This window comes from Oryctolagus cuniculus, chromosome 2 (genome assembly GCF_964237555.1).
Source record: "Oryctolagus cuniculus chromosome 2, mOryCun1.1, whole genome shotgun sequence".
NCBI classification, from domain to species: domain Eukaryota; kingdom Metazoa; phylum Chordata; class Mammalia; order Lagomorpha; family Leporidae; genus Oryctolagus; species Oryctolagus cuniculus.
The window spans coordinates 75,676,697-75,690,447 of NC_091433.1; the positions used below are offsets into that span (position 1 = coordinate 75,676,697).

General features: G+C 39.1%; 1 protein-coding gene and 1 long non-coding RNA gene across 3 annotated transcripts in view; both read left to right on the forward strand.

The window, feature by feature from the left end:
- Positions 1 to 13,751, forward strand: part of SGCZ (sarcoglycan zeta) — a 1,210,308-nt gene that overhangs the window by 220,220 nt on the left and 976,337 nt on the right. The window lies entirely within an intron of this gene.
- The window catches only part of LOC138848792 (uncharacterized), a 208,018-nt gene continuing 194,284 nt past the window's right edge, over positions 18 to 13,751 (forward strand). Inside the window, exon 1 of the long non-coding RNA XR_011386870.1 lies at positions 18 to 13,199. This is a non-coding gene — a long non-coding RNA (uncharacterized lncRNA). The remainder of the gene's footprint in view (positions 13,200 to 13,751) is intronic.

Sequence of the window (13,751 nt, forward strand, 5' to 3'; positions counted from 1 at the left end):
AGACACACACACACACACACACACACACAGGAAATACAGCCTAGTGATCTAAACCATCTACAATGAGTGGCGAAATTTTTTCCTGGGTGATATGCCAGGAGACATGTTCCTAAATGCTGCATTCTCCAAGATGGTATTTGGTCTGGTCCCCTATATCTTGACATTGGTAGCTTCCATTTCCTTTACTTAAATTGAGCTTCCCAGGCTCTTTGAAGTGGCTATTTCTAATGCTTTCTTTAAAAAAAAAGTTTATTTGACAGAGTGACAGAGAGGGAGACAAAGAGAGAGAGAAAGGTATCTCTCAACCACAGGTTCATGCGCCACACATGGCGGCAGTGGGGCTGGCCCAGGCCTTAGCCAGGAGACTGGAACTCTATCTGCATCTCTCATGTTGGTGGGAGGGGCCCAAGCACATTTGGGGCATCCTCTGATGCTTTTCCAGCTACATTAGCCTTAATCTTGATTGGAAGCAGAACAGCTAGGACTCCAACTGGTATTGCGATACATGGGATGCTAACACTGCAAACAGCAACTTTAGCTGCTATGCCATAATGCTGGCCCCTCAGACTCTTTCTTTACTGTATGTGACGTGGCCCTGCCTTGGGAAGTCTTGCTTGACCCTGCATTTCTTTGTTAGTGACAGTCCTTCTGGTTTTGTGGATTGCTTATGTATAGTCCTTAAACGCATGATCATTATAAGGTGAGGTGTCTTCCTAACCACACTGTTTCTCAGAGGAAAGAGTATTGCTTTCGGGGCCAGTGCTGTGGTGCAGTGGATCAAAACCCTGGCTTGAAGTGCTAGCATCCCATATGGGTGACGGATCTAGTCCTGGCTGGTCCTCTTCCCATCTAGCTCTCTGCTATGGTCTGGGAAAGCAGTAAAAGATGGCCCAAGTCCCTGGGCCTCTGCACCCACGTGGGAGACCTGGAAAAAGCTCCTGGCTCCTGGGTTTGGATCAGCGCAGTTGCAGCCATCTGGAGAGTGAACGAGCATATGGAACACCTCTGTCTCTGTCTCTACCTCTCTCTGTAACTCTTCTTTCAAATAAATAAAATAAATCTTTAAAAAAAAAGAGTATTGCTTTCTTCTCTGTATTCTAAGAGCCTAAAATCATCTCTTGTGTGCATCAGACACTCAATAAATGTTTCACTTAATGAAGATCTGATGACTTTACCTGAATCAAATTATATAGATTTTTCACATTTTTTCCTCAGATCTTACATGCCTTGTCATTATTTCTCTCAGATTTTCCAAGTGCTTTAAACAGCTAAAATGTACTTAGATACACATTTATCTCAGAAATGTCATTAGAGATTAACCTATTAATAGGCAGTATTTATCATGAGGTTAACATTTGCACATCATTACTAAAAACCTTTATTTTTTAAATCTGTAGATGTTGGAACTATTAAGTTAAACCTTACTATTGCTTCTAACCTAAGATAAAAGCAGTTTCACTGTGGTATTATCTGAAGGTGAAAATTAATTATATTTGGTTTTGAGAAAACTCTTGATCCTTTACAAATCATTTTAGATATCATCCCATTCCTTGTCTGCTCCCTCCAAGGCAATCCTTCCAATTTCTGCAGTTTCTTATTCTTGTATACATTGTGATTATTGTATACCACTACATACTGTAATTATCTTTCATGTGCATATCCTTAACAAAAGTACAAGCTCCATGACCGCAGCTATTATCTTTTTGTCTCTTGCAATAAGAATGGTGCCAGGCACAGAGCAGGTACTTGGGAAACTTTGTAGAAATGAAATATGTGGTACACTGAATGGAACAAAGAGATACACATTCCATTTCAGATCACTTGCTTGCTTTCAAAGAGACTACATAAAGGATTTCTAATTCAGGGTATCTATTATAACTATCTCATGGAACCATTATTTTCAGAAGGCATGATGATAGCTTTGCTGTGTTGAAATAGATTATAGAGGCTTTGGCTTGAAACTCTGCTACTCAAAACACTGAAAGCATAATCAAAAATTGATAAAGTTGTAAGGAAACAAAAATGGGATTCAGTGTTTTTTGTTTTTTTCCCCTTATTCTACAATGAGCAAGGGATTTCTGGGTTGGTCTTCAAATCCTCAGATAACACTTCCTCCTCATGAGTAAAAGGAAAAAATAACATATATTCATTTTTAAGTAGTTACTGGGAAATTGTTTCAAAATTGCAGTTGTCATACTATTGTTCTTTGATCCAAGTTTAAGGGCTAAAGCTAATTTAAATTTATGCTTTTCTACACACATGAGCACACACACACACTCATAATGTACTATAAAAACGACATAGAAAAAAAAGATCACTGCACATATTAAAGATATGGCCTAAGGGGCCAGCAGTGTGGCATAGAGGGTGGTGCTTCCACATGCAGTGCCTGCATCCCATGTGGGCACCAGTTTGAGTCCAGGCTGCTCCACTTCCCATCCGGCTCTCTGCTCTGGCCCGGGAAGGCTGTGGAGCATGGTCCAGGTCCTTGGGCCTCTGCACCCACGTGGGAGGCCCGGGGGAGGCTCCTGGCTCCTGGCTTCGGATAGGTGCAGCTCTGGCCATTGTGGCCATCTTGGGGGTGGACCAATGGATGGAGGACCTCTCTCGCTCTCTGTCTCTCCTTCTCTCTCTGTGCAACTCTGACTTTCAAGTAAATAAATAAACCTTTAAAAAATAAAAAATAAAGATATGGCCTAAGTGCAAACTTAAATACGTGGATGTTTAGGGATAGTTTTTTTTTTTTTTTTTCCCATAGATGAAATTTCACAATTCAAATACTAATTCTGAGATGGTTGAATTTCTATTTTTCAAGGCAAGGTTGTCAGAATCTTCAAGAGTATTAGAGTAGGGAACCAAAGCATATCAGATTTTCCATTTGTATGATATATGATTTACCTTTTGGTTTCGATAATGTATATAAAGCAAAGTTTGTTCCACAAAATATCTTCTTTGGGATGCCAATATTTTATCCCCCAATCATGTTCACTTAGACATCTGTATTGTAATTCTAGTTATGTCTTATTTAGGAGGATGATTTTTAGTTTCTCCAAGTGTAGAATATTTTATCTATATTTGCACATTTATAATCATCCAGAAAAATTGAATTATGAACATGTTTAAAATTGGGTCTTTAAATTCTCCTGAATGTATTCTAAATGAATAAAATTTGGAGGATTTACAAACCTTTGCATCTCATGAAAGCACATGATTTTATTGTAGTGGTATGTGACAAAGAATAATGCAGTCTTTGGGTTATATATGCATATCTAGATTCATAAATAAAAATACTTATCACTTGCATCCAGGAAAGGATTGATTGCAGCTATCTCTAAAAGAATCACCTGTGAGATTGATGTGTGTGGCATCTGAACCATCATTTTCAGGGTTCACATTTCTGTTTACTTGAGTCAACATGACTGAAGGCACCTATAAGGCAACATGTAAGTTTATACAGATAATGTGTTTTTTATGATACTGACTTCAATTTTTGGAGACTTCAGAAAAAATAAAGAAATCTCATGACCTTGTAGCCTTCACCAAAGCTACAGAGTTGCTATAATTCAAAAGGTGAAACCAAACACTTTAGGGCAACTCCATCCTAAATTTTCTTCTTCTTATGATTCAAATTATTGTTATTGTGATATGTTATAATAACATCCTAAGAAAACAGTTGTAGACACATCTTAAGATCTCTATGAGTAAGCAAAGCTTTATGTAGCATTAAGTAAAGGCTGGGAGAATGAGTGCTGAATTCATGCCCTGCCTTTTCTCTCTATTTACTAGCTGTGTGTCCTTGGACAAGTTATTGAGCCTATCTATATCGTTGTGTGTCCACTGTCACCCCTCTGTATCTTTTAGGGTGTGTATATGTGTGTGTGTAATCAGTGTACTAGTAGATATTACAGGGTAAGAACAGTGCCAGGCAGAGTAAGACTTAAAATAATATACAAATAGATCTTACATTTTAAGTAAGACTTATAAGGTGGTGTTGTTGCTCCTCCTCCTTCTCTTTCTTTAAAAATCATAGTTTTTGGCCGGCACCGTGGCTCACTAGGCTAATCCTCCGCCTTGCAGCACCAGCACACAGGGTTCTGGTCCCGGTTGGGGCGCCGATTCTGTCCCAGTTGCCTCTCTTCCAGGCCAGCTCTCTGCTGTGGCCAGGGAGTGCAGTGGAGGATGGCCCAAGTGCTTCGGCCCTGCACCCCATGGGAGACCAGGAGAAGTACCTGGCTCCTGCCATCGGATTGGCGCGGTGCGCTGGCTGCAGCATGCCGGCAGCGACGGCCATTGGAGGATGAACCAACGGCAAAGGAAGACCTTTCTCTCTGTCTCTCTCTCTCTCTCACTGTCCACTCTGCCTGTTAAAAAAAAAAAAAATCATAGTTTCAAATTGAGACTAATATATAAAATGAGGGATGCTGATTTGATAAGGGCAAAAGACTTAATTTTTCTAAAGATTAAGTGTATTATTTATTTGAGAAGTAGAGTTACAGACACTGAGAGGGAGAGACAGAGAGAAAGGTTTTCCATCTGCTGATTTACTCCCCAAGTGGCTGCAGTGGCAGGAGTTGGGCCAATCTGAAGCCAGGAGCCAGGAACCAGGAGCTTCCTCCAGCTCTCTCATGCAGGTTTAAGGGCCCACACACTTGGACCATCTTCTACTGCTTTTCCCAGGCCTTAGCAGAGAGCTGGATCAGAAGAGGAACAGCTGGGACTAAAACCAGCATCCATATGGGATGCCAGTGCCACAGGCTAAGGATTAACCTACTGCCACATAGTACTGGCCTTGACTTAATGTATTTTTGAACTTTGAGGATGCTATCATGTCTGCATATATGAAGCTACAACTTTATATTTTATAGTATCTTCAGATTTATTAAGAAATTTTCCTATTTTTATGTAATAAATATTATATATACAATTGAAAGATGAAGTATCTACCTATAAACATTCTAGAAAAGTAGAATGAATTTTATCCATATGGTGTTTGTGGGGAGCAACTCGGACTAGACTGTTACTGGAATTAAGACTTATTCTATGCATCTGCTCTCCCACAATATGGCGCTGGGAGAGGAGGAAACAGCTTCTACACAGCTGCCTCCAGTTCAACCAATAAACAGCAGGACCTGCTCCTGATTGGAGGAGAGCAGCGTCCTCAGCGTGTGGGTAGCAGAGTTGGGATTGGTGGAAGAGGACTATAAAGGAGGAGAGGCAGAGTTGTGCAGAGCCGCCCAGATCCTGAGCGTCTACAGGACTTAGTTGACATCTCCTTTCCTGGTTGCTGAGCAGCCAGGGCTGTTCCCCCCAACCCTCGCCCTGAGCACTCAGTGGTCTGTAGACCAGCATTCCATTGTATTGTTCTTCACAGAGGAACAAAAGTTGCCCATGAGGTAGGTATTTCTAAGAAACCTGTCTTGCTCTATATGTAATGTTTCACAGGAATGAAAGTGTCATTTGATGTGTCCTGTAAAAAAAAAAAAAAAAGAAAAAAAAAGGAGGAGAGAGACAACATGCACCAGGAACATCTATCTGAAGGAACACCTGTGCAGCCCCCGAGAGAGCCGGCCGGCGGTGTGCCGCTCCCCCGCGGAAGTGGGGAAAGTGGCAGGGGGAACCGCCCTTCCACTGAGGTGGAAGGGATGGTAGCCAACCCGGGAAGAACCAGCAGCAAACCCGGGGAGGGCCGAGCAGACAAAAGAACAGTGCAGGGTCCTGTGTCATTCCTCCATGAAGAGGGGGAGCGACAGTGTTAACTTCAACACCATTTTAAAATCTCCTTGTTGCATGATGTCATGTATATGGTAATTTTTTTGGAATTATTCCTATTTTTATTTGATCCAGGACATAATAAACCTTTTTAAAATTAGTAATTCCTAAATAACTTTTCTATTTGTAGTGTGCAAATCACTGTGCTATTGGTTAATGTTATATAGAGGAGATTGCTCTAGAAACAGTATTTCCTAGAACAGAGAAAATGAGGTATTGTTATCCCAGAACATCTTGGAATTTAAGAAATATCAGTGCGTGTTGTGATTCTCTAAGGGGAGGGTTATAAACATATTTAACCTAAGCTATTTTTTGGGAGGCCACAGCTCAGGGTGCTAGAGTTGCACAGAGACACAAGTATTTGGGAAAGTTGCCAAATTTGTGTCATATATATACAATGTGCCCCAGGCAAATGACATTTTGTTTCTGGTGCTAAACAGTAACAAAGGCACTTATCCGCCTTTGTAATTCTGTCACTGGTGCCACCTTTGTCCTTTACAACTAGTTTACTTTTGAAAAAGAGGATAAGATGAATTAAAGGTCTGATAATTTAAAAGGAATTTAAAAGTACTGATTGCTGAAAGAAACTGAGGGCTTATTTTGGGGTTGGGCTAGTATTTTATTTCATGCATCTAATCAAAAAGAGAATGGAAAAAGTGGTAAGAGAAATCTGCTGTTGAATTGTATTTGAAAGTTTGTTTCTTACAATTAAAAAATAAGAATACTATACAAATTCGGCAATGTCTTTAGTTACACAATACAGGGTTGTTCATGTAGACAATAACTGAAGCACACACAGAGAGATCCAGAAGCTTTATTAGGGAATGGCGTGGACAGTGAATCTCTCAATCCAAGCTCTGATTGGGAATCGAGTCCCTTTTCTTCCTTTTTTTAACTTTTATTTAATGAATATAAATTTTCAAAGTACAGCTTATGGATTACAATGGCTTCCCCCACATAACTTCCCTCCCACCCGCAACCCTCCCCTTTCCCGTTCCCTCTCCCCTTCCAATCAAGTCCCTTTTCTATGTCACAGCTGTGCACCAGGCTCTAGTGGTATCTGAGCACAGCTGGGATTGTCATGGTGACAATGTATATATATAAACAAGAATCACTGCACTTTTGTTTGAACTTTGTGTCTTACTTTGATGCACAATAGCAAACTTTTTGTCTAATTTTTTCTTAACCATGATTTGTGTTCTTTCTGAGAAAAAAACACAGTTATGATAAAATCCCCTAATGATTAAAAAATTAGGACTTTTCCCTCAACCAAAAAATGCCAGTGCTTGGAAACAAATAGAAAATTATAGAACATTCAAAAGTCACTTTCTTTCTATCATCCTTGGTATTTTCAATCAGGAAATTGATTGAACGCATTTTTGAAATGTTGGAAGGAAAAATCAAGTAGTCTTATGATTTTCCTCTGTTTTGGACAACTTAATTGGAAGTTTTCCTCATTTAAATTATATTTGACATAAACATTACAATTCTAAATTCTCCCTACAAACCCTATTGAAATACAATGGAATCCAAAGAGGTGGAAGATTTCATTTTTCAGGGTAAATGGTCTAAAAATAGGAGCACAGAATATGTCCTTTGATATTTTAACTTTCTGTATATATTTGTGTATTTAGAACTACCTCTGAAGTGACAAATTTGCAAACTAGGTATATTAGAGTCTCTGACAACATATAATAATTTTACATGACCTGAAGCACTAGGTAAAGTTTACATATCCCAAGTGAAAGGTAAAATTAGTGATGAGAACATATATTAAATATTTATATACCCATGAGCATATTTATAGAAACATTATAGCATATTTTCTTTCATATGTAGACATGATACAAAGCAAGATTTAAAGAAACAAAGGCTTATTTATAATCCAGTACTTTTCTTACTAATTTACAATCTCAAACAGCAGAAATTGCTCCAAGGCTAATTTTCCCTTCATACCAAGGAGAATGTATTTTCAACAGCAAACCCTGAATCCTCGCTTGGACGTCAGCTCCTGCCGGACCTATTAGCAACTCTACAGTGTCAGCTGTCGGGTTGTCCTCAAATCTCTGGTGCCTTCTCCGAAGAATGGGCTTTCAAACTAGAAGGCTTTGACCATTATCTGTTTGCTTTCCCAACTTGAGGCTTCTTAGCACTCTCTTTGTATTATTTTTTTCATTCTTTCTGCCTCTCAGCCAACACAAGGAAAAAAACTGCCTGAGGGGAAAAGGTTTTATTTTCCAGTTTTTCCTGCCCTTTAAAACTGTAGCCTTAAGAAGAATTGAGGAAAAGATCCAATTACATGTCCTCAGGATGACAGCCGGAAACTTGTGTGTCTCCCTTGTCTCAATTAGGAAAAAAAAATGGAGCATTTCTCTCTTAAAAGATGGAGACGGATTTGTAGCAGATATGCCTGAACTTCTCAGCTGGTGCTCATCATTTGTTCAACCGTTCTTACTCTTGTTGCTTTTGAAACCCACATTCTTAGAGCAGACCACGAATTTCATTTCATCATTATAAATTTAGTCTATAAATATGATGCTAAAAATAGTGATTAAAATATGAGTCTTTTTAGATAAATACTCAGTTAAATCTAGATCATACTAAAGTTACTCTCTAGTTCCAACATTTTGCTCAAATCTTTTCTCAAACCTGCTTGGAAACTGCAATTCAGGGACCTTCCCTGAACATTCTATCACTACTGATTCTGCAAATACCATGGAAATCTGGACCTGGTTAATTAACCTAAACCTACTTTTTATTTTATTAGCAGTACTTAAAACTTTCCAATATATGATTTACCTCACTTATTTAATATGTCCCTTGTTTATTTTCTGCTTTGCTTATATTGCTAAACTATATACAGCCAGAAAATTTTGTTCATCTTATTCATGAATTTACAGCAAAGATCTAAAAAAAAAATCTAGGCCCAGCACTCATTAAATATTTGTTAAATAACAATCTCCATCTCAGAAAAGTCTCTTCAAATTTATGCCTCTGTAAACAATTGTAGTGGTTATATTTTTTTCAGTTTACATAAACCAATAAAGCCTTGATTTAATGTAAATTTGTTGACATTGCTTGACTATCATATTTAACTCTATCAAAAGCAGACTTTACTAAGCATTTAGCTGTTCATGGACCTGCAAATCCCATAGCTGCAATAATTGTCACCTATGCCCAAGCTACACTGAGTAAGTTTAAATGATGACTCACTGTGATTCAGTGGATTAACTGCTTTGGACCTAAAAAGCTCAAGAAATTTGTGATATTCCAGTTACTACCTCAGCTACTCTGTTTCTAATAATCTTACTTACGGCTTAAATACAATTATCTCAGACCCGGCATGTTGGACTCTGTAAGTCTGTATATAACTTGAAGATGAATCACCTATTCAAAGCAAACTGGGAATCTTTCCTTATGCCAAAGAACTAAACAAGACAAGCAAGTCAAGTCAATATTTTGAAAGAGGAGAGAAAAGTTACTGTTTTAAATTCTGATAGTTTCAAAGGACAGGTGGAATTATCACATAATCCTTTTTTGTTTACTATTTAGTACCCTACTTTAGATACACCAAAGATTATGCTTCATAAAATTTTTATGACATAGGGTATATTTTTTAAAATTTTCCAGTCTGTTACCTACCAACAATTTAAAAACTCTATGTTGCATCCATATCAAAGTGCTATACACATTTCTAAATTTCTTGACTGATGTACATATTTTGTCCACTGCTAATACACAATTTAGACATTGGCATTGAAGCAAGGCTTACACTCGGAGTAGCAAGGCCAGCCCTAAATGGAAGAAGTAGTCATTGTGTCTCTTAGTGATCTGCATGGGAAGTCTGGAGCAAAGAGGATTGCTGGACAGAAGTGACTGGTGTGTGGGAGAAGTCCCACCTGTTACCATCTTACTGCCCCTAGCCTGGGGGCAAATGTAAATATAGTTATACTTCACCTACCAAGGGGTCAGGCTTATAATAGGTTCCCTTTAAAAGCTTATCACAATCCAACACAGCTGTGGAGAGCTCAGAAGTCAACCTTTGACTTGTGCCCCAAAACCATGATCTTGATTGACTTCCCAGAAGAAGCTCTCCCTGATATGCAATTTAATCTGTTTCATGTGCAATTTTAAGCAACGTTGATTATCTGATTTCCCAGCTCAAGGGCTGGAAACAGATGATGACAGCTGGCAGCAGGAAGAAATATCTGTTACTGTTCCCCAGCAACTGGAAGAGTTGAAAGCTAACTGAATAACCAGAAAAATGATGAAGAAAACGCCCGAGGTAGTTGAGGGTCATTTAGTATAAGGCTGGAAAACCCTACACAACTATCCAGGAGTTCCTGCCAGAAGACCTGTGATTCCGCAACATGCTTGCTGTGGACCTGAAGTTACATAAACTCTAAGCTTCACATCCTTCATCTAAGGAATTAAGAAAATAATGACTCCTGCACAAACCTGTTGAAAGTCAGGTAATATAATGAATATTAAATTGCTGTGAAATTGTTTATCTAATTAGATAAATAAAATTCCTTTAAATGTTTCTTTCTGTATTTCAGCATCATATAATCACATTGCTTAGTCTATAAGGAGGGGGGAGTCTAGAAAAGGTTCATGGAAAACAGTTATAAAAAAGCTATGATGGCATTTCAAAAATTTTTGCACCAAATTGAGTTTACTTTTTAAATCCATTTTCCATAAACTTTTTGGAGTACCCGTATGTTGATTGTATGTGTGTCAACAAGATAAATTAAATTTTGTTCTATTTAATAAATCATTTAATGCATTTTGCAATTAAATTGATCTAAGTTTGTTAGCACTTCATTCTTAAAGGAATGATCTTTACTGATTGAGCCATGCACTTGGTACATCTTTTATTGTATGTACTTTTAAAAAAATGAAGGTGTAAATTAGTAAATGTTAGTATTTTACTTCTATGGATTGCATCCTTTATTGGCAAATGACAGCAGAAACTGGAATCATGTCACTTTAAGATTTTTTAATGTGTCTCATTCTGAATGTATGTATTATACCCTTTGGGCCAGTTTATTGTGTTACTAGTACCAAAAAATGAAAGAATTTACATTCAAGGTTGTGCATGTTTTTATTTGATTCGTTTACTTCCATAAAATGGCATCATCCAGATGTTTCTTGGAGAAGTCACAGTGTGTGAACTGGGTCTGACAGAGACCAGTGATAGATCAGTAATTCTACAGACTCATGGAAGCATTCTAGCTAGGATCGGGGTGTGGGTAGAGTGTCAGAGGGAATAATGCACATTTGCAAGTTCCAGGAATAACAGCAAATGTAGGTCACATGGCTGGAAGGAATAATCCCTCAGCACTGCAAAGAGGTGTGGGGACAGATTCTACTCAGTGGAAGACGGTGGAGCAGTGTGAGTGAGAAACAAATATGTACTAACAAGGCACATTACACGCAGAGCGAACAGTATTCTCTGTAACCGTTGGTTTCCTTCTTCTCATAAAGCCATAGTGTTTCAGTTGATTATTTAGAGAACTTATTTTCTAGCCAGTTGCTGTAGAGTAAGGCTTTTAAATTTCTTTTCGATCTATAAACTGGGAGTCAATAGGATGTTCAAGCTCAAATAAACCAATAAACAAAATAAATAATGAAGACTTCTTTGTCTATAGTAAGGCGATGAGGAAAAACCCATGTTTACAGAAACAAGTGTGTGAGTGCTTTGTTTTTTAAGCTAATTTTCATTGTTTATTAAGACACACTGGCTAAGAACTTGACAGGTAGAACACTGGCCAAAATGGAAAGAAATATCTTGTAATAAAGTATAAGGCATTCTATTGGAAACCAGTATGCCAATTATATCACTTAATATTATTATTCATTCATGCAAAATGAATTGTGTGTTTGTGTGAGGTTACTTCAAAACTTCAGGTTGGACTGGGCATTTGATGCAGGAGTTAAGCTTGCTTGGTTAGGCCTGATCCCATATTGGAGTGCCTGGGTTTGACTCCTCGCCATGCTCCCTACTCCAGCTTCCTGCTAATATCTACTCTGGAAGGTTGCAAGTAGTTGGGTTGTTGCCACTCCCTTGTGAGACCTGGAATGAGTCACAGGTTCCTCCTTCAAGCCCAGCCTACTATTGTGGCATTTGAAGAATGAACCAGTGGATAGAATATCTTTATTCTCTCTCTTTCTCTCCCCCTACCCCATCCCTCTGTTTCTTTCTCATTCTCGTTCTCTGTCTCTATACCATTCAAAAAAATAAATACAATATTTTTTTAAAGTTCAAGTGAATATATCCTGATATTGACTCAGAATATATTCTGATATATGAAGTGACATTAGATTAATGTTAACCCAAAATTAATCCTAAATTGACAGTATGCATAGCAAGCTCTCTGTTACTCCTCTGTCCCCAGCCTTCACCCCAGCTCAGCTCCACAAGGGGTGGTGATTGCATCAGTGTTGGAGACAGCTTCGTGAGCTTGTTCTTGTATTGTTCAGTGGGATAGATGTCTTCCATTACTATGGCAATGTGCACCTTGGATGAGTCAGAGGTGAAGTGTGGGGGATTTTTAATTGAATTTTATTTGCATCAAATCATTTACACCAGGCAAGCCAAGGATAAGTTGCTGATGGTTGATCTGTAAGAGGTAACTTTGGAAGGCCTGGGTAGCCTGACTCAGCACAGATGGAGGGGTAACCCCAAATCTGGCATGGGGAGTCCGATTTCTACTATGTGAAAGCTTGAGAGGAGTCTTCAAAAAGATGATGGAAAATTAACATTATAAAAACATACTAGGCATGTCTTTCACCAGAATAAACTTGTTTTTTAATTTCAGTTTCCCATAACCTCCTTAAAGTACCCTTATGTGGTCTTATTGATGGCTGCTGCAATAATCCATTTTGGTCAGGTTAACTCTCCATAAAATATATTTGTAACACTGACTTGCCAAGAAAATCATATATGCATTTTATTATATGTAAACCGATGACTCTGAATTCTACCTCCCCACCTATCTTCTGAATGAAAAGCCAATTTGCATGAGTCTATTTTGAATATCTGACTATCAAATGTACTGTGTCCCAAGCAGATCTCTTGCATCCTGACTCTCCCAGATATGTTATTTCCAAATATTTCCTCAGATTGTACTGACATCTAAATCATTTGGCAGAGAGACGCCTGCAGCTCTATAATTGGAGTTAAAACTGCAAGGGTTATGACTGATCAAAGCTAGGTTGGAGGGCATGGGTTAGCTGCAGCATCATAATGAGGTTCCTTTGACCACACCCGCTTTCAGGGTGAGTTGAGCTGTCTGCCCTCCACTTGCCTACCTCCATAAAACACACAGACAGGAGGAGCAGACAGTGAATGCCCTCTGAAGACAAGTAAGCAAGGGGAGCAGAAATGCAGGTGCTGCTGACTCTTCCTGCTTAGCTTCTCCAATCAGGTGAGCCAAACCTGCTCCACAGACAGGAGCTGTGGAGCTGCAAGCGGAAAACGGCCTGCTTTAGTGCAGAGTCCTCTAGCTGGAAGTGTGAATCCTTGGGAAAGCAGGTACTTCTCTCTCCCTTCACAACATAGCTCTTCTCCTTAAGCAGCGTTACCTTCAACTCAGGCTCCCACGCCCCAATCCACAAGGACTTCTATTGCTCCTTTGTTCCTGATCTGCCCACATCAAGTGGTATTGCCCTTACCTTTGAAACATCCTGAATTCTAAACTGCAGTAATTTTATACTGAGCGCAACTTCCACTTTCTCCACCCTACAATGTATTCTCATCATGGTTTATCACAACAAATTGTATCCCCTTTAAAAATGCTGCAGTGGCTCCCTGAGCCCTTAGACGGGGACTCAGTGACTTCCATCAGTCTTCACCTATGCCTCTTTGCCTTCCTCCCGCCTCCCTCCACTCCCGTTCTGCCCAGCAGCTTCCCTGCAGCCTCTGAAACACAGCAGATCAGGGCCTCCTGTCTATACCATTCTTTCACCATACCTGTGGT